This window comes from Carya illinoinensis, chromosome 7, assembly GCF_018687715.1.
Source record: "Carya illinoinensis cultivar Pawnee chromosome 7, C.illinoinensisPawnee_v1, whole genome shotgun sequence".
NCBI lineage: Eukaryota > Viridiplantae > Streptophyta > Magnoliopsida > Fagales > Juglandaceae > Carya > Carya illinoinensis.
Window position 1 is genome coordinate 24,666,887 of NC_056758.1, and position 20,886 is coordinate 24,687,772.

The window sequence follows — 20,886 nt, forward strand, 5'->3', positions numbered from 1 at the left end:
GATGCTAGCTCTCTCTCTCTCTCTCTCTCTCTCTCTCTCTCTCTCTCTCTCTCTCTCTCTCTCTCTCTCTCTCTCTCTCTCTCTCTCGCCCTAACATAGTAACAATTTCAATTTAAGCATGTTATGTAGTTTAGCTATGGAGTCTAGCTTTTGAATTTAAGCATTTTTTGCTTTTGCTTATGTTGGATGGGTTGAAATTATAGAATAAGATGGGGGCACAAAAAATTATGTTGGCATGAGATTATTATTATTGAAATTCATCTTTTGTTGGATAACTCTCTTCTACAAAGGAATAATGTGGGAATTGGAAATCTATATGAAACACTAGGAATCGGCAGGCTTAAAAGGAAATAAAAGGAAAAAGAAATGAACAAATACAGAAAAATGGTAGCATTTTCAATTTGATTGCTTATTTACCACATTCTAACCAGATTTGATGAGAGCTTCATGTTTCCAAACTAGCAGTATTGTCGTGCATTACTTTTTGAAAAGTGAGTTTTGAGAAGGCAAACTAACATACTCAAAAGGTGACAGGCATTTATTTGTAACAGGCAAATGGGGACTAGTAAATTACAAAATTATTCAGGGCATTACAATCTACCCAAATTACCAAACTAACTAAAGTTGTAGCTAGAAATGATTGATGAAAATATCCGCTAACCTGGAAATCTCCACCGACCATTTTATCTAACAACAGTTTTATGTTAATATTTTCAGAGAGACATGTCCTCTTTTCCTGGAAACTTCTGGTTTCATTATCTCTTGATCTAGAGGACCAGTATTTAGATCTCTTTGGTGGCTGTCTCCAGCAGAGTCAGTTTTAGTTCAGTCTTTTCTACTGTGTTCAAGCCACAGCAGGTGGATCATAACAATCCGTTTGCTATATGAAAATCTTGAAAAAAATACCCATCTATTAATTCTTCTGCTGGGTATTAGTTGATGGTATAATAGAAAGGTATGGTGCCAAAACCTGGTCATAATCTTTCTGGGTTCTGGGCAATGGTGCTTGCTACTTCCAAATTTTCGTAATCTTTGCCTAACATTCTCTAATTCTTTCTTCTTTCCACAAAGTCCCACTTACATTGCAAATTATATTGCATCAACCAATATAAATATTGGCTCAATTTTCATGAATATTTCTCCAAATCTTACAGCCTGGTTATGGTCCAAGAAGCCAATCATTATAAGTTATGACACAGGGCAAGGAGACAATAGATCTTTATAAGTTACAGCATGGATATGGTCCAAGAATTAGTTTCACAAAGTCCCACTTACAGCCTCGATACTACTAAACAGAAAACACCAACTACCATAAGCCCCAAACCGTCATTCTCATCTTAGTTCTTACATAGAGACCATAAAAAAACTGAAATGAAAAAAAGGAAAAAAGAAAAAAAGAAAAACAAAAGTGATGCAGATTGGTAAATATAATTCAATAGAAAAAACACCACTTACACTCTCAACCACCTCTACTAGCTGCAAATAAAGGGATTACTATTGGGAATATTGATTTGACACAATTTGTCACTCTCCATCAACAAGCAGAGTATTAAGTTTCTTTCAGCACTGGAATCATGCCCACTAGCCGATATTCTTTTTGACACTCCAAATCCTTCCTGTTTACTTTGTATAGTATTCAGTAACATTTACTTGAGTTTCAAATATCATATCAATCCTCGGTTCTTCAACTTTTCGATTCCCGGAATACTGAGATCCAGCTTGTTTTTGTTGGTCTACATTAAGCAAAACATGATTTATTTAAAATCCGTTAAGCATACCATAAAACAATTGATATTTAAAAGAGTCTATAAAACAATGCCATTAAAAATTCAATAATTAACATCTAACCTCTTGGAGAGTCAGGATCATCAATGTCGTGTTCTTCTTCGGAAAATATCAATCGACATGATTCCATCTTGATTATAGTTACAAAATAAAATAATAATAAAAATATATAAACCATTATATTGGGTGGCTTCCAAACAAAAACAATATTTCGGACGTGGCTCCCAAATGTAAACAACATATAAACCACTGTGCCTCTCAAAAAAACAGTTCTATACAAAACCGAAATTAAAAACTCGTATTATATGGTTTCATACTAGAACACACTTCAGACTTAAGACATAAAACGCACTTCAGACTAGAGCACACTGTAGACTAGAACTCAAATACATACTTCAGACTCGAAAACAAATACAAGGCAATAACATAAAAATAAATAAATAAAAAAGAAAAAAAAAAAAAAAGAAATGCAAGGCCATAACTCGACTGGGAAGGTGCAAGTAAAGGTGACAACAAAAGCTGATAAATAACAAAGGAAGCATAACAAATTAGAACTCTATATTTCAGTTTTGTACAGATATGAGATACAGAATGTGTAAAAATTCCATTTTTGCTAATATTTCCCACCTTCGTGTAAAAGGAATGTGTAAAAAATTTTGTTCCCATTCTATCTTGTGTATACCTACCGGCGAAGGCTTCAAAGTGACTGTAACTTCGGGCAATGTTAGAGACGATGCCGCGATTACAAACAGAAAAATAAATAAATAAACGGGAAACTAGAGAATGGAAGTGGAAAACTTGGAATGTCACAGAAAGAGAGAGAGAGTTACCCATGGCCGACGTTGAGTTGCTGAAGAAGACTTGCAGGGACGTTGGGCGGGAATGAAAACTTGTGAAATGGGACTTGATGGGACTCTACAGACAGGATGGCATGGCAATAACAGACATTCTACTCACTTTCTGGAGGGGAAAAAAAAAACTAATTAGTGTGTGGGATTTCTGTGTATCTCTATTGGCTCCCTAAATTAAAAATGTTCACGCTTCTGTCGCTTTCTTATAAGCCAAGTCCCATCCTATAGCTTGGTCCTCGCTTCTCCGAGGGAAGATGGAGACACTATTCTTCACTGTGCCATTGCTGGAGCTATTTTGATTAGTAAAATAGTCTTCAGCAATGGCACAACGAAGAATAGCATCACCATCCTCGCTTCCTCAGGGAATATTCATTGCCATTCTCGGTGCCACAGATTTCGTGAAGACGAAGGACGGCTTCCTCTTTACCATAGAGCGCTTCCAATAAAAAGATAAGGGGTCTCACAGCCCTGATCATTACGAGCTCTCACCAATGATGAATCAACTTCCGCAATGCATCGACACATTTCACATTATTGATGCAATATAATCGAGAGCTTCTTTGCCTAGCTGTTTGATCGGAATTAAATTATTTGCACAATGACTTCAAGATCTGTCTTCTTTGCAAGTGGAGACACACGTGTAATGCTGTGTCTCCGAGTTGTTGATCATCTAAAACTTCTAAAGCCGCAGTTCCTGAACAACTTTTTCAAGAAGATATCATAGCTCTCTATGATTCGCTCTGTGGTGGATGCCATTTTGTTTCCTCATCGTCCCATCGTTGGAACGAGGAAGGCCAGACAAAATGGATAGATAGGAGGTGGTGATACTGGGATTTATAGATATAGATTGATCAATATATATAGTAGAAAGGAGCTCTGCATGGGCTACATTACTGCACTGCCACATAAGAACAGAGACAAGCGCAAGCACCTACACCCATCAAAAGAAAAGCATATCCCACGTCATCTATTTGTTGCTTGCAGATTAAGAGATCCTTGTCTTCAAGCTCAAACCATTGTACCAAAAACGCATCTCCAATCCCAATGCAGATATCATATAAAGAAAAAGGGCAAAAGAATTCAGCAGCCTTAAAATGAATCGATTGATCTACACCTGCCACTATCAAAGAATATAAGCCCAGAACTTGGTTTGTTCCACAAGACTTGTTATTTGGGCCGAGTATTTTCCCATTCTTTTCACCTTAGTTTAATGCCTGTTTACATCTTCATCTAATTTTTATAATTTTTTTAAATTTCTATATAAAATATAATAAATAATTTAAATTTTTTAAAATTTAAAATTAAATTTATATTAAAAAATTATATTATAATAATATTTTATTCAACTTTTAATTTTTACCTTATCTCATTTCATCTGTATAACTAAACAAAGCGTAAGTTTCACTTTGAAGAAAAGAATTCCAATCTCACTCTAAAAAGAGAGGACATAGAATATTCGATCTACTTTAAAGTGGGATCGTAATCATCTCTTTTATTTTCTGTTGTTTCTTCAGCTCTATTCCTCAACCACTCGGGTCCTTACTGTCCATTTATTGGTCGGTTCGTGGCAGAAAAATACAAATCTAAAAAGCATTAGTTCTTTAAAAAAGCATTTGAGGGAAATCCCGAACGATATTTTAAGGAAAAGAGAAATGAAGCAGATTGATCGTCCTTTATTCAACATTTTGTTTTTGCTTAATTTTTGGGTTTTATGCAGATATGACTTTCTAAAAAAGAGAAATGTTTAGTTTACAAAGCTATTTCAAGTTTATAAACTATTATGATATATCAACTTTTAAAATTTTGTTATTCTTTAAAATACATCTAAGATATTACATTTTATCAAATCAATCTGTAAACTTTATTTCTTTGAAATCTTATTCATGATTTAACTCTTCCAAGAAACCAAGTCCCAACAGTGCCCTAGTAAGTGCCCCATACATCAAGATCTCTTTAAAATTTTATTCAAATTTGAGTGTCTCAAGTGTAAGAAAGACATATTAGGCATGGTTTGGATAGAGATACTTCTATCTCATCTCATCTTGTCACATTTCATTTCATTCCATCTTAATATTTAAATACTACAAACATAAACTCCTTTCAATTTCAAATATTATTCAATCTTTTCATTTAATCATTACCTAATTATTACAATTTTTTCAAATTTCAAAATAAAATATAAAAAATAACTCAACATTTTCAAATCTTAAAACAAAAATAATATTATTATACTCAAACAATATTTTAATTTTGAAAAATGCTTGGGCCAACAAAAGGTGGTCCTCAAATATTCCCGATGCCTTTTTTTCTTTTACTTAGTAATTGAAGAAGTATTTTTATAATGATGTTGTGAATTTTTTAAAAATATTTAATGATATAAAAATGTACGAAAAAAATAAAAAATAAAAAGTGGCCAAATGGCCTTATCAGAAGACTCTCTCAAACTAAACTCTTGGTGGGTGTATCACCGTCCTTTAACTTTATAACATTTTATTCTTTTTTTTTTTTTTTCCACAACTTTATAACATTTTATTCAACTTTTTCTCTCCAATTTTTTAAAATTCTATAAAAAAAAATTAACTCAAATTATTTCTAACTTATTTCATCTCAACTAAAATATCTCACTACTATTTACAAATCATCTCAACTCATATAATCTCAACTTACAATTCAAACTAGGCCCTATGGACTCTTAACACATTTATTCAACATTTATGTTACGTGAAAAGTCTTCATAGGCAATATTAATAAATATTATAGGGGTCACTTAATTCATTTATCTCTCTCGTTTTAAAGTCCTAAAAAATATTTATAGATCTAAAGTATGATGGTAAGTATCTTATCCTTTCTTACTGTGAATGATTATTTAAATATATATATATGTAAAAAAAAAAAACAAGTTCTTTGTTGAGCAATGCCTATTCAATAAAAGAAAATACTAGTATGTCCCATAAGTTTATCCTCTCATTTTGATCAATCATGTAATTAATTTATTTTTTTTTTTAGCTTAATGATCAATCATGTCATTTCTTAGGTCATGCACTATTTTCTTAGTTTAGTAAAAAATAAAATTCCATTGTATTATCTACTGCTGAGGCAGAATATGTTGTTGTGGGTAGTTGTTGTGCTCAAGTTCTTTACATGAAGCAACAACTTGAAGATTTTAAACTCATGTATAATCACATTCCAATCAAATGTGATAATACAAGTGCTATAAATCTTTTAAAAAACCCAATACAACATTCTAGAACTAAGCGTATTGAAATAAGATATCATTTTTTTCAAAATCATGTGTAGAAAGGCGATATAGTACTAGAGTTCACAAACACACACGATCAGTTAGCAGATACTTTCACAAAACCTTTACCAGAAGATAGATTATGTATGATAAGAAGAGAAATAGGTATGATGCATGCTATGAATATTTCTTAAAAGATAGACCAGAGTCAATAAAAATAGAGAGATTTTTTAAAATACTTTTACATAAACTTGAGATTCTTAGCCTCATGTATGAGACGCTCATTCTCTTCATATAATATCATGTCATCCTTATCCATGGGAACTGGCAAGCAGAATGAAGAATCCAATAGAGATTTTAACTGTTTATTCTTCTGCCGAAAGATTCATTCCCTTGTGTGAGACTTTTGAACAATTCGCTAAAGTACAATAATTTGTTCTTTAAGCTTTTCAACCTCATATTTTTGACTTGTAGCCGCTGGAAAAAAGCAACTATAGAGGAGGAGTAGCGAGTCCCGAGACTCACCAAGTCGTAGATAGCATCAGAGTCTGACTTATTAGCCAAATTGTTATTTTATTGCTGCAACATGGCACCAATGGTAGCTGCTGAAAGGACCGAAGATTGAGGTGTAGAATATATCATGGATGAATCTAGAGGAATGTTAGAAGAATGAGCCATTGAGAAAAGAATTGAAAACTTAAAGCGAGAATGTTGAAGGAATGCAGATGAGTTATAGAGATGAGGAGAAAATTTGATGTGGATTGGATGAACTTTTAAGACTGATTTTATAGAGATAGCATAAAGAACAAGACAAGCTATCATCTAAGTCAAAGAGCAATGTAATTTTTTTACCGATCGGTGAAAATGATATTTTGTTTTAGAAACTCTGAGCCCTCAATCTCGTTTATCAACAACATCAGGCTATTTTTTTAAATTTCCAGCCACGCTTGTCGAGTCATGGACAGATCCATTTTTTCAACTATCTACAGTGTCTACTAATACACTATTTTCTTTCGTTCATTTACTTACTTTGGATCCTTTTTAATGATGCCAAAAGGGGGAGAAGTGTTAGACTAGAACTTTAATGTTGTTTGAACTGCTAAACTTGTTATATATGCTTGGAATTGTATTTATACTTTTGCTTGAAAAACTAACGCACATTCTCAGGGGGGGCTTAAGTATTAATACACACTTCAGGTTCTATCAAGTATTTGTTATCATCAAAAAAAAGGAGAGATTGTTGAACTCAAGGTTTCAAGTTTCTTGTAATTATATATCTATACATGGATTTTGATGATAACAAATGAATTCAAAAAACAAAGGAGTATCAAGCTCAATTTGTCTACACAATGAAGTCAAGCACATCAAGGAAATAAGCATGAGCAAGAATGGAACAAATTCACATTAAAGTCATAGAGTAATGTTGTAAATATTTTAAAAATTTGAAATTAGGATTAAGGCTCAAAATTAATATTTTATCATAAACCATTAAAATACATTTTCCACATGTGCATGAATATTTTGAAAATTAAATTTGAAAGATGATTGATTGTCATCTTTCACATGTGCATTACATGATTAAAAGTTTGAACTTTGAAAATATTAAAGATGATTGATTGTCATCTTTCACATGTGCTTGTTTTATTTGAATATTTTCAAAAGTGATTGATACTTTTTTTGACTTATGCAAAAGGTAGGTGTTTTTATTTGAAATATTGAAAAGTAGAGTGTGCTCATTTTGTCATATGCAAAAAGTAAAAAGATTAAGTTTAAATTTTTTTGAAAAGTAAAGTGTGCTACTTTTGTCATATGCAAAAAGTAAAAAGATTAGGTTTGAATTTTTTGAAAAGTAAAGTGTGCTCTTTTTGTCATATGCCAAAAGTAAAAGATTAGTTTTGAAATTTTTAAAAAATAAATGATGTTGTCTTTGACAATTGAAAAAGAAGAACCTTTTATTTGAATTTTTTTAAAAAGTGAATGATGTTGTCTTTGATATGTGAATCTTTTTAAATTTGAATATGAAGTCTCATATGCCTATAAATAGATCATTTGAGAGTTTCACATTTACAATACCAAGAGCATATAACATTCATTCAAAGCTTTCATTCTCTATTCTCTAAACATTGAGCCTTAACCCTTTTTTTCATTTTGAGAGATATAGATTGCGCTGTATTATTCTTATTTCATTCATTGAGGAGTGTTTTCTGATAACCTATCCACTATCAGCTCTTGTATCAGTAAAAAGTTGTGTATAACCCTTATGCGTGTAGAAAGTGTTCTACACAAAGAATAGTTGAATCACCACGTGTAAGGTGATTGCAAGTGTAGAGGGTTACACAGATCTTTTGTAGCGATGTTGTTCAAAGGTGTAATAGGTTTCTATCTCCACCTGAAAGAGATTGGATGGTGAATTTGGGGATCCTCAAGGGGTAGCTTGAGGCCAAGAAGTAGGCAGTGGGGCCGAACCTCGTTAATATATTGAGTTTACTTCTCTCTTACCCTTACTCTTTATATTTATTACTATTTCGTATTTTGTTTATATTTTATATCGTATATTTGATTTATAATTGTTATTTTTTTAATACAATTCAATTCACCCCCTCTTGTGTTAATCATTTGGGCAACAAAATACATTATTTTGGTATTTTTTTTAATTTGGGTATTTTATGGAAATAATTGAAATGATTTCTCTCAAAAGTAATATCTTTTAAATTTTTGGGCTAAATTTTAATTAATTCAATTTTAATTGTATGTTTAATATTTGAAAACGGGAATTAATCATATTATTCTAATTTAGGTATTTTATGGAAATCATTGAAACACTAGCAAATAACATGATGCACTTGCACATAACATACACTAACATTAAAAATACATTAACAAATACACTAGCAAATACACATACATATACACTAACAAATACAAATACACTAGTATTTGTACACATACATATCCACTAACAAATACACATACATACGAATTAAAATTAAAATTACAAATACACATACAAAAAAACCTAACAAATTCACATACATACACTAACAAATAAATCATATTTCAAATTTTAACAAACACCCAAATTTACAAACTCTCGAGTCACACAAATAACCCAACAAATCTCCAAAAATACAAACTCTCTAATAACACAAATCACCGAACAAACAACCTCTATTTCATGCACAAATCACACAAATCTAACCTCAAATTTGTGAAATCCAAAAAATCTTCCCAACTTACCATCACCTACATATGAGGGAAATCACAAATCAAAATGCATAAATTTGTACATTAAGATGAAATACATAAATAAATACAAAGGACAAAAACAAGCCTCAATTTTCTCCTTCAAAGTTCACCCACCTAGCAACCTCTCTCTCTAGAACATTCTCTCTCTCTCTTCCACACTATCGTTCAATGCTACCCACACTGTCGTGATGGGGTTGCGTGAGTGAAAGAATGGAAGATAGGGGTTTTAATTTTTGAAACATTGCATTTGAACGGTATTTTACCGTTCGAACGCAAAATTTTCATTTGGTGCCTAAATTTTGGACGCTTTCATTCAGCACTTATCTATTTGAACGCATTATTTATGCGTTCAAATGCCAATAAGGGAATATTCTTAGCATATTCCTTAAATGTTGGCAAATAAGGAGGGAAAATTTTCCGTCTTACATGATTTTCCTAGGTAGTTAGTATTCAAACGATATTATACCCATTCGAACAAGAAGTGCTAACAACATATAGTATATAGAAGTATACTATATATAATTTACATATTAATATACTATATATGATATATTATATATGTCCTATATATATAATATACGATATACATAATATACATATAATTAATATACATATAATATACTATACTATATAGTAGTATATTATAATTGGAGATGAAAGTAGAGATGGTTAAATCACTAGTTTTTTCTTTAAATTGAATAGGATCACCAACAAAATGCTTATTTAACATAAATATTAAAGTATTAATAGTATCTTCCATTTTCATCGTGTTTTTATTGATTTAATATTTTTATTCTTTGTTCACTTGAAAGATAATGATCCCACCAACCTTTTTAATTGGCTTATATATTTTACATAATTTATATTATAATGTACTTATAATATTATAATGTTATAATGTACTTATATATTATAATATACTTGTATATAATATTGTTATAATGTACTTCTATATTTTATAATGTATTTATGTATTTTATAATATTTCACAGATTTACCCTATTCGAACATGGTATAAATAGTTCGAACAAATAAATCATATATTCAAATGTAACAAAGTCTATTCGAACAAATAATTTAATGCAAAAGGCATTCGAACGGAACTTTTCGATACAAACATCCCCATTTGGAATGTCAAGCGGCATTCGCACAAAAACATCTCTGGTCCGAAGCCCATCTCCACCGCTACAACTTCCAATGTCGCCATAGAACAACCAATCGATGCCTTCTAAGAGGTATGATCCTTCCATGCATCATATAATTGATTTACATAGATGAAAATGTTTATTGAAAAGGGAAGAAAGGGGTCAAATCCAATCCGACCCCTTTTTGGTGTTTTCAAGGATTTTGGCCATAGAAATGATGGAGTGAAGTCTAGGTTCACTCCATGTTAATTTGGACCTATTAAAACTAACGATTCTTGATGAATCCTTGATTTTTAGTCTTTCGGTACCGAGTCAACTCAGCCATGGATTTCATGGTTGATAGCATTTTAACTGATTCAAACTCGTTTGAATGCTAATTAGCCAAACAGACATTTAAGGATTCAAACAATAAATTACTTGTTCGAATGCTAAAAATTAACCAATTCAGTTTGAATAGGCATAAATCTCCATTCAAACGAAACTACTTATTTGAACTACATATTGTACCATTTGAATAAGTATTGATTGTTCGAATAGGTTATAATTATGTTCGAATGCTTATATATTGTTCAAATGGTTCTATTTCCGTTCGAACTGAAATATTACTTGTTCAAACATCACAATAATATGATTATATATTTGAATTTATTTATTTATATTTGTTGTGTATTTGTTTTATGAACAATGAACTAATGGCATCCAGTGGAAGAAAACGTGGGAGAGAGGGCCAAACTAACAGTGAAGCTAGTGAGGCAAGGAGGTCGATATTGGTCAAGCGGGAGATCATTATAGAAGACTTCCATGACTTTATGTGGAATGGTTGAAGCCTATTTTCTATTATCAGTGATAGAGAATGGGGCCCGATTTGTCAGCAAAGAGGTGTGGCCTATCTAGACATGGTCACTAAGTTTTACAAGGCCATGGGTCAGATGGAGGGTGATCTGAAGTCCTTCTTGTACGCTATTCGAGGAGTGACCATTACTATATCACCAAACATAATTAATGATTTTCTTAGGATTCCACGGGATATTAGTGCATATCCTGCACAACCTTCGGCAACAAGGACAAATAGTGATGATGCCACGGAGAATGAAGCACCGGCAGATGAGGGTCCCACAAATGACAAGATATGTTAGTTGATGCATGCGAGTCGGCTCCTCCATATGATGGCAGCAAAGTGATTAAACAGGTTGATTGTATTGCATTTTTTTGCATGTTGAATTTGATTATGTCGAATAATATTGATCTGAGGAAACATAAGACAGATTTTGGCGTTGAACAGGCTTGATTTATTTATGGATAGCACGATTGATCTGCCTTTGTACTTCCTACTCCACATCTGATTTGAGTCACGGTATTCGAGTGGAGGTAGTCTACTGTATGCTTTGAAGATCTCTAACCTTCGAATCCAATTAGGGGTTAATGTGCTCATGATAGAGCGGAGGCAACCATAGATTGGACCCCACAACAAGATCCCCTTCAGCAAGAGCGATGGCCACTTGCAGAGAGCTCGCATTAATGTTCTAATGACACGGGATAGTGGCACGGAGCGCGATCTAGCTTTTGATGATGCTGCTAATGATAGACAAGTTGCAAGAGCTACTATCACAAAGATGCAATCCCTCCTCGATGAGCATCGCATAGTTTTGATTCAGGAGATGGAGAGGATCACTATGCCTATCATGGTTCGACTACAGGATCTTGAGGGACACATTGCTGTCATCCAGGAGGACTTGGAAAATATAACATAGTAGTTTTATTTTTTATTTGACTTTTTGTTTTATAATTAACATTTCTTGGATTTAATTAATATTCCTTTTTTATTTGTTAATATTTCTTTTTTATTTGTTATATATTATCAGTTTATGATAATATAAAAAATGACACTCCATAGAAAGTAATGTTTTTTAAATTGCAAACTTTTATTTAGCATAGAAAAGTTAGTAATTAATTTTTAAATTAATATATAACTTTTTTTGGAATATGATACATTTATATATAATCCTTTGAAAATGATAATTAATAAATTTAAATAATATTTATTTTTAAAATATTTGAGTGCACCGTTCAAATGCTCATTATAATTGTTCGAACGGTTTATAATTATGTTCAAACATAAAAAGGCTGTTCGAACTATGTAGCAACAATCCCTGTGAGATTTATTTATAACTTCTCACCAAAAAATGAGTTCAAACAGTTATGTTGGCATTCGAATGGGAATTTAAATACTGTTCGAAATGGTATGTGTTAGTTCGAACAGTATAGCAACTTCCCCGTGAGATTTATTAATAAATTCCCACCAAAACTATAGTTCAAATGTTCAAATTTCTCGTTCGAACGAATTTTTACATTTCCTCAGCACAATTTTACATACTTTCCTACCACAATTATTATTCAAATAGTGATCATAAAAAACAGCTTTCATGTTTTGAGACAAAATTTAATTTTTGTCTCAAAAAAGTACTTTTAGAGATGAAATTTAGTTCCTCCCTAACAAATTTCGTCTCTTAAAATTGATTTTCTTGTAGTGTTATATTTTTCACCACAATCCTAAATATGCACTAAATAATATATAACTTTTTAATAGTGAAACTTATCACTTAAATTATAAGTTATAAGCTATAACGTTATAAGTTATCACTACAAGAAATTGCTCCATTTCCAGCAGGTCCAATAGCCGGAAAAAACACATAATTTAGCCGCTATTAATTATTAGCCGCTATTTCTAGTCGCCACCGAGTAGCCGCTATTAAAGAGCCAAGTAAAACATTTTCCGGCTACTTTGATAATTGCCAGAAATACATATTATTTCCGACAATAATAGTAGCCGCAAAATGAATAAAATTTTGCCGCAATAAGTTTTGCCAATATCTATTATCCATAGCCAAAAATACTTTCCGGCTATATTTTTTAGCCGCTAATATATATTAGCGGCTACATTTTTTTAAGCCGCAAATATATACTGGCTAAATTTTAGTCGCCAATTTTTTTCCCGGCTATATATTTTAGCCGGCAACTCTTATTTGCAGCTACATTTTTAGTCGAAAATAGAGCTGGCTTGTTGGTTGGAGAATTTTTCCGGCTATATATTTGTCGCCGGAAATAAGTATTTACAGCTAATTTTGTAGCCGGAAATATTGAAGCTTTGCTGTTGCCAAATTAATTCCGGCTGAATATTGTCGCCGAAAATGTTTGGAAGCAGTCCCTGTTTTGTACATTCATATGTTGTTTTTCCGTGAATACTTGCTTGTTAATAAACAAAGCAAGTTAATAAACCAAAAAATACTATATATAGAGAAATTCAATTTTTGCCAGCACACATCATTCATATAACCTCAAAGTACATATTTAAAACTCAACCACTGCACTGCCATTGTTTTAAGTTTTACATAAAATTACCATCCAACATATCACAATGTAACAAAAATTTACAAGTAAAAGTTTCTATATATCGGTTTAGCTAGCTTTTCCATCAATCCTTGACAGCTTATGAAATGTTTTTGCTCTATTTCTTGATAGCTTGGTTCAATCCTGTGAGAAACAAGAACAAAAAATAGGTCATGAGCTTTTAGAGATGTCATCAAACACAAGCTAGCTAGCATGCACAACCAGATAGAATGCAAAATGCAATAAATCAAAGTATTTAACAATGTTGTTATTTTTCTCATACATGTTTTCTATACCAACTATGCATGCAGATTTTTTAATTAGATTTTTTAACGATGTAGCAATAAATTTCCCCATGCATAGTTGGTATAGAACTCCATGTCAAGATAATAAAGAAGTAAATGGGCAGGGATGGCAGCACATCCAAGTATATATATATTTGTTTCACTTGTTCTGCATATGGTATAATTGTTTTTGGTTGTAATCCCACTAATGAGCCCATTTGCTCTCACCCTCTAGACATTTAACATATGGAACCCAAAAAGATAGCAGTATAATGTATTTCTAGGACACAGGAATAAAAACCCAAAGCAATAATCGATAGATGACCTTGCAAAAAAACAAAAAATCACAACAAGTGTCTAAAACATTACCCAGTAGAACAGTTTGAGGCTTTCACTAAATATCCCAAGCATGAAACAGCAGCATCCACCTATACCTATCATCCCAAAACAATACCAATTGCATTTCATGCATGCCTTTATCACGGGAGTTTTTTTTTTAACAATCACAACAACAAATTTCTCACTACAGGAAATTCTCCATATAACACTAGGAGTTTTGATCTTTCTATTTCTACAAGTAATGTCATTGATATTAAGAAATGATTAATATCAATGACAAACACCATAGTCACGAAAACATCTAATCTTATAGAAATTGTTTTATGATTTATGAGATGGTCATTTCCAACAATACCAATACCTCAATTTCGGTAAGATCATTAAAGAAAAGCTTAAACACCTAATTGAGCTACTCAAGATTACAAGTATCATTTTTCCACATTTAATATCAACATTAATTATAATCAAAAGACAATCTGTTCAAGTTTTCACTTGAATTAACCCATATATACAATGAAGATAGCTGGGAATAAGTTATCTGATTTCTAACCTGAAAATGCAACTTAAATTATTTAATCATCGCATGACTAAAATGGAAAAGTTTAATGGAGGCCAGCTTGGGTTTGAATCGATTCAGATGTTAGGAGTTTGAAAGGGTAGGCAACTTTACTCCTTTGTGTATATATATATATATACATGTGTATATATATATAGAAGAGGGGCTGGAATCTCAATCAAAATAAAATATACTTATTTCTAGATGCTATATATCCTATATGCCCCACAATATATCAAGGTCTCATAGCTGTAGAAGGGTCATCGTATATAGTCACAAATAATGGCCTCATGTTCAAGTATTATAAGCTATATAATACTAGGATGGAAACCCCACACCGATTAAGTATATCACACCAACTTTACATATCACACCGATTAAATTCTCAAGCTTGAAATTACTACATGAAATTCACTTCTGAAATTGCTAGTATGATGAATATCGCCCAGCTTATATCAGTGTATATATATTATATAATATATATATATGCAATTTATTTCTATATATATATATAGAAAGTGCAGGCTTTAATTTTTCTGAATACTGAGGTCAGAAAAATTGAGAGGTTTTATGTGACAATGGTATATATACTACATACATACATAACCTTATACTACAAAAATTGCTGGGGCGTTGAGCCATTTGAAGAGGAGCTCCTGAAGTTTAAACCTTCTGTGAATACTGAATTTGATACTATAATAATTTTGCATTTATTTTGTTTACTACTTCAGGCATTCAGGTTTAGGTGTTATCATAGCCATGGAGAAAGATGATACTTACAAGGTAGATAATTTGTTGATGTGGTTTATATCTTTATACACATTTTTTAAATTGGTCACTTACCCTGTATTTATTGTTATAGATTTTGAAAGAGGGGTTAGCAGGACCTGATGTGCTGACTATTCAGCTACCTGAGTTAAAGAGTGGCCCTTTTCAGATGTTACAGGTCTCAAAAATACTCAACCAGAATCTGTGTAGTTGCTAGAGCCGAAGGCAAGACTGAGTGCAGTGAGTGCACCTTAGAAAATCAGCAAAAAAATCACTCAATAAATAAAACCAAATTCAAGGATATACAAAATAATAACACAAGCAGTAACTCAGTAAGATCATCTATATGCATTGGAAGTCATCCATAAATGAACTCAGTTTGGCACACAAAGTGTTGGACCATGACTTTAAGAAAATATTAGAAGGGCTACCACAGCTGATCAATATTATTTATATGAAAAATGGAAATATGATCAATTCGGCTATATTATCAAAGTGTGAAAGTTTCAATAATGCAATCAAATTGCAGTGTTAGCATTGCCAATAAACTAAATTTCATCTGAATTGTTGCAGCTAGCATAATGACAAAAAAAGAATCAGTCTTAATACCAACAGCAGCAGCTAGCATAATGGTGTGTTAGCATTGCCAGAATCAGTCTTAATACCAAGAACAGCAGCTACCATAATGACAAACAAAAAAAAGAAAAAAGAAAAGCCAAAAGTGATAAATTATATTGTTTTAATTTATTGTACGTTTGTGGAAGATTTTCCTTTTCTCTTTATAAAGTAGCCCTACCTTGACATAACAATGAATGATGATCATTGTTATGCTTAATTTAATTTAATTAAGCATTGTTATGCTTATAATCATTGTTATAAGCATAACAATGATTATGATCATTGTTATGCTTATAAAGTAGCCCCACTGCATGCTTAATTTAATTTATTCCAAATCGATCAATAAGAAATTAAATGTTGTCATCACTGCTTAATTTTTGTCAAGTAATTCCCTCATGATCAGCACCATAAGTAGCACATTAATGAGAGAATAAGGTGCAAATGAAGTGCATGCATATATGAATTATTATAAAATTCAGAACATTGTGCAATCATTATCAAAAGCTTCTCAAATCCTATAAATTAATAATGCATGCAAGTGCTCATGGCATGTGCTGTTTTAAGTACCAATTGACGTAGCTGGTCTTGTACCAATTTTATGCATGTATAAAAGTTATAAATGTGTGTTGGAAACAAATAAAGTGAGCCAAAAAGTGAAAAACTCTTCTTTTTACACATGCTTACTGCCAAACAGCATGCAAGCCAAAAAAACAAAAGAAAGTGTTTAGTCCTTCAGTAATATCAATGCATACTTCTGGGCTTTTTCAAAAACATTGGAAACTTGAGTTTACAATCTTAGAGCATTGGCATTGGCCTGATAACAAGTGACCATGTGTCAAGATCAAGAGAGGGTTCTCATCTGCAGCCACAATCGATCCCACATGGATTATTTTACTGCTATGTGAATATATTTATGACTGTAGCAGATATGGCATACTTCCAAAATTTATGTCCCCTAGAGAGTAATTAAGCACTTAAGTTTTCAATTAAATAGGAGTTCTTAAGCGATAGAAAAATGAATCTAGATTATGAATTAAATTTCATGGCATACATTTCATAGGCGTACAAAAATCATTGACTATAGGGTCACAACCCTCTTAATCTAGGAGAATGGAATGCATACAATTTAATCATGATTGAGAATTTCGATTGAACAAGAAAGAAAATCTGTAAATATTTTAGTGAATCAAACATTACGTTGGTGTTGAAAGATTGGATTGACAAACAGAGAGCAAACTTCACTAAATCAGTAACAAACGGAATACTGACTCGCTCTCGTGTTATGCTCTTTGAATAGAACTAGGGCCTGTCCCTCTAAAGTTCACTCAGATTGAACAGGCACAAGTTTACATGCATCTTTGACACAAAAAGTTGTATATGCTAGTTTTTTATAAGGAGGAGATTAGAAAGTTGTATGCTAGCTTTTCACCCCATAAACACAACAAATTTGACAAATCATAAGAGTAAAGATTGAAATATGAACAATTCAATAATAATACAACATATAACCATAAGCACCCACCAATGTTTGTAAAGGAATCAATATGGAATAAAAACCACAGTGCTAAATCCCACACGTGTGAGAAAATCAAGTTATTCACTGATATGTCTTCTGAAAAGGTTGTGAGTTTTAAAAAGCAGCCGTAGTTTCCTTTCTTACATATATGCTAAATCCAGTACTAGGCCAGGCATGCTCGTAATGCAGACACACACCTCAGCAAACCCAACATGCAAATGCAACTTTGGAGTAGTATATATATATATATACTACTGTTAATTCGAGGGTGTAGAGTCTGCAACATGCTCCAAAAAGATAAAAGAGGAAAAAAATATGTACTGAATTACTAAAGAAGCAACTGCATCTTTCTAAAGAAGCAATTACTAAATTAGGTACATACATTCTATTTTGGCTATTGATTATTGTTCAAATGAGGTTTCATAATCTCAAAAAAAAAAAGAAAAAAAGAAAAGGGAACACATATACTCATAATTGGCTGTACAAATATAATTTATAGTATTCCAACAAAATAAAACTTTGAAGATATTTGGAAATTATCAGCACTTGTGTTATGGACAACAACTAGTAATATATGCTTGATCTCCTTATTTGATCTGTTCCTAATAAAGCAACATTACATTTAAAAACAAAAAAAAAAAAAAAAACACAAAACAAAACAACCTCATATATAGATCTCATTGCTTTAATTCAGTACGATTGTCACTTAATTACATTCTTAGAAAAATTTACTAATATATACTTAATTACATTCTTAGAAAAATTTACTAATATATAAAACTTAGGAGCTAGGTCATATGTACATGACCTTTGTGGTATAATTCTTATGAACACACATGCCTAAAGATCAAATGCACTTTTGTAAAGATCAAAGGAGATTCCACTTCCTGAGATTTTCCAATTAGTGCCCTTAAATACCCCACAAGTTTCTACTTAATATATATATATATATAAAAGAAAAGAAAATTAATGCTTTGTATTCTGACTTTATGTAGATAATACTAATACATTATTTTTTATAAGTTTCATAAACATTATTTTTTTTTAATCAGCTAGAAAGCCATGAAAGTCACAAACATTGGAGGCCGCTGATACATACACAAACAGAGCCTCGTCATGTACACAAACCCAACAAAATATATAATGCGGCACGAAAGCAACCTAACCTAAAGTATATATAATTTTGATTAACTAAAATTACAGAAATGTCAAAAATAAAGGAGAGAAGAAACTCAGAACCAGTCTGTAATTTGTTTCAAGGACAGATAAAAATGGCACAACTCGGAGGGGTGAGGGTTACAGACAGTGAGAGAGAGATTAATGGAGCCTGAGAGTAGTAAATACAAACTCACCGGCAAGAAGATGGCGAGAAGACGGCGAGTCGACGGCGAGCAGACGGCGAGTCGACAGCGGCGAGAAGACGGCGAGTTGTCAGCGGCGATGGCGTTACCCCCCTGAAGAACCCGAGAGCGAGAGAGAGAGAGCGCAAGAAAGAGAGGGAAAAATCGAGCGTGGGAAAATAAAGTATGACTCGGGAGGGAAATAAGTGGTCAACTTATTAAGGCGCCCAAAAAGTCGCCGTAACAAGTAAAGAACTGTCGCTGTAATAATGTACGTATAACGGCGAGAATCTTATTAAGTCGATTTTGGAATGGAAATTGAACGATTTGTGGCCAAAATATTTCCGGCTCACAAATTTCGCCGCAAATAGTTATATTTTCCGGCTACATTTTCTGGTTGACATGAACATTTTCCCGAAGTTACAAAACCGGATATTTGCGACTAAAATATTGCCACCGGAAATAAATTTAGCCGCAAATAGCCCTTTTTTTTGTAGTGTATATTTTTCATTGCAATCCCACGCATGCACTAACACAAATTAGTACTAAGGAGGTCTTCTCTCTCTCTCTCTCTCTCTCTCTCAACAGGTGAAGCTGTACTAAACTATTTTTCTTTCATGTTTTCCAAATTTTCTCTGAATATTATTCATTGCCATTTTCCAATTCCATTAATATTTTTTTTCGTTTTTAGTTTTTCATAAGTTATGTATATACAAAGAAAATATATATATTTTCTAGGTTTTATATATGCACGCATTAAACTTTATATATACTTCTTGTTTTAATATTTTTCATATATATAGTTATTAGTTCTACCTTATTTTATTTATTAGGTTACCATTTATATCGTACCATCCTTTAGGTTTGCAAATAACTAATGTACCAAATGAAGCAATAACTAATACAAAATAAAATCAAATTTCCTTATTAGTGATACTCTCTATTGAAAATATTATATAATCATTAATCATGAGGATAAATGTTTTTTTTTTTAGTAATTTTGCCTCATATGTAAAATGAGAATTTATTACGTTAAAACTTGGAAAAGGGTCTTGTTTTGCATTTTTCATATGAGAATCGCAGCAGACATACCCAGCAAGCGATAGAGACACACCGATCGACACACTGGATGGAATGAATTTTTCATCTTTGGAGTGTTGGGGTTAAAGTAGTGTTCGTGCGTGTATCACATTTTATGTGACAGCACACGAGAAATTGGTTTCTGAGTATAAAGGTAATCAATCTCCAGGCCAATATGCTCACCCATGCACCTGCTATATGTCCATCTCTTTAGCTTGTCTTTAGCTCAATTCTTTGCCAAACATTATGAAAATCAAATCTCTTAATTTGATAATTATAAAAATCAAATCAATATAACAATAAAATTAAATTCTATGATATGATATCTCTCTAATACCCAAAATGATCTCTCTCATTTTCATCTTGCATTACAATTGAAAGAAATAGAGTTTTGAAGTACTTACTATAAAGTGAATATTATGCTATCTTTGAAAATAATTAATTCATTTTTTTTAAAAGAAAAAAAAAAAAGAAAGAGATTTGGATTCTTTTGTTCAAAGTTAAAAGCTCAATAACAAGGGAAAGCATGGGATTGACTCATCTTTTGAAAACGTGTGGAATGTACTTGGCTTGAGTTTCTCCACCATGTCTAGGTCATATGACATTAATAAATTAGTGTAAAATAAGTTTAAAGAAAGAATTATCCACCCTTTTGGGACTATAGAGTAAATATTATAATGCTCTCTTTAGATATAATTAATTCATCTCTTTTTTAAAAATGAGATTTGGATTA

At 32.0% G+C, this 20,886-nt stretch overlaps 1 long non-coding RNA gene across 2 annotated transcripts; it reads right to left on the minus strand.

The window, feature by feature from the left end:
- Positions 1-1,205: 1,205 nt before the first annotated feature.
- On the minus strand, positions 1,206-3,446 carry LOC122315381. 2 transcript variants are annotated; one of them, XR_006244020.1, is made up of 2 exons: positions 2,616-3,446; positions 1,206-1,733 (listed from the first exon to the last, which is right to left on the minus strand). It is a non-coding gene; the product is annotated as an uncharacterized LOC122315381 (long non-coding RNA). The 2 variants fall into 2 exon arrangements; XR_006244021.1 differs by having other exon boundaries at positions 1,849-3,446.
- Between the last annotated feature and the right edge of the window lie 17,440 nt (positions 3,447-20,886).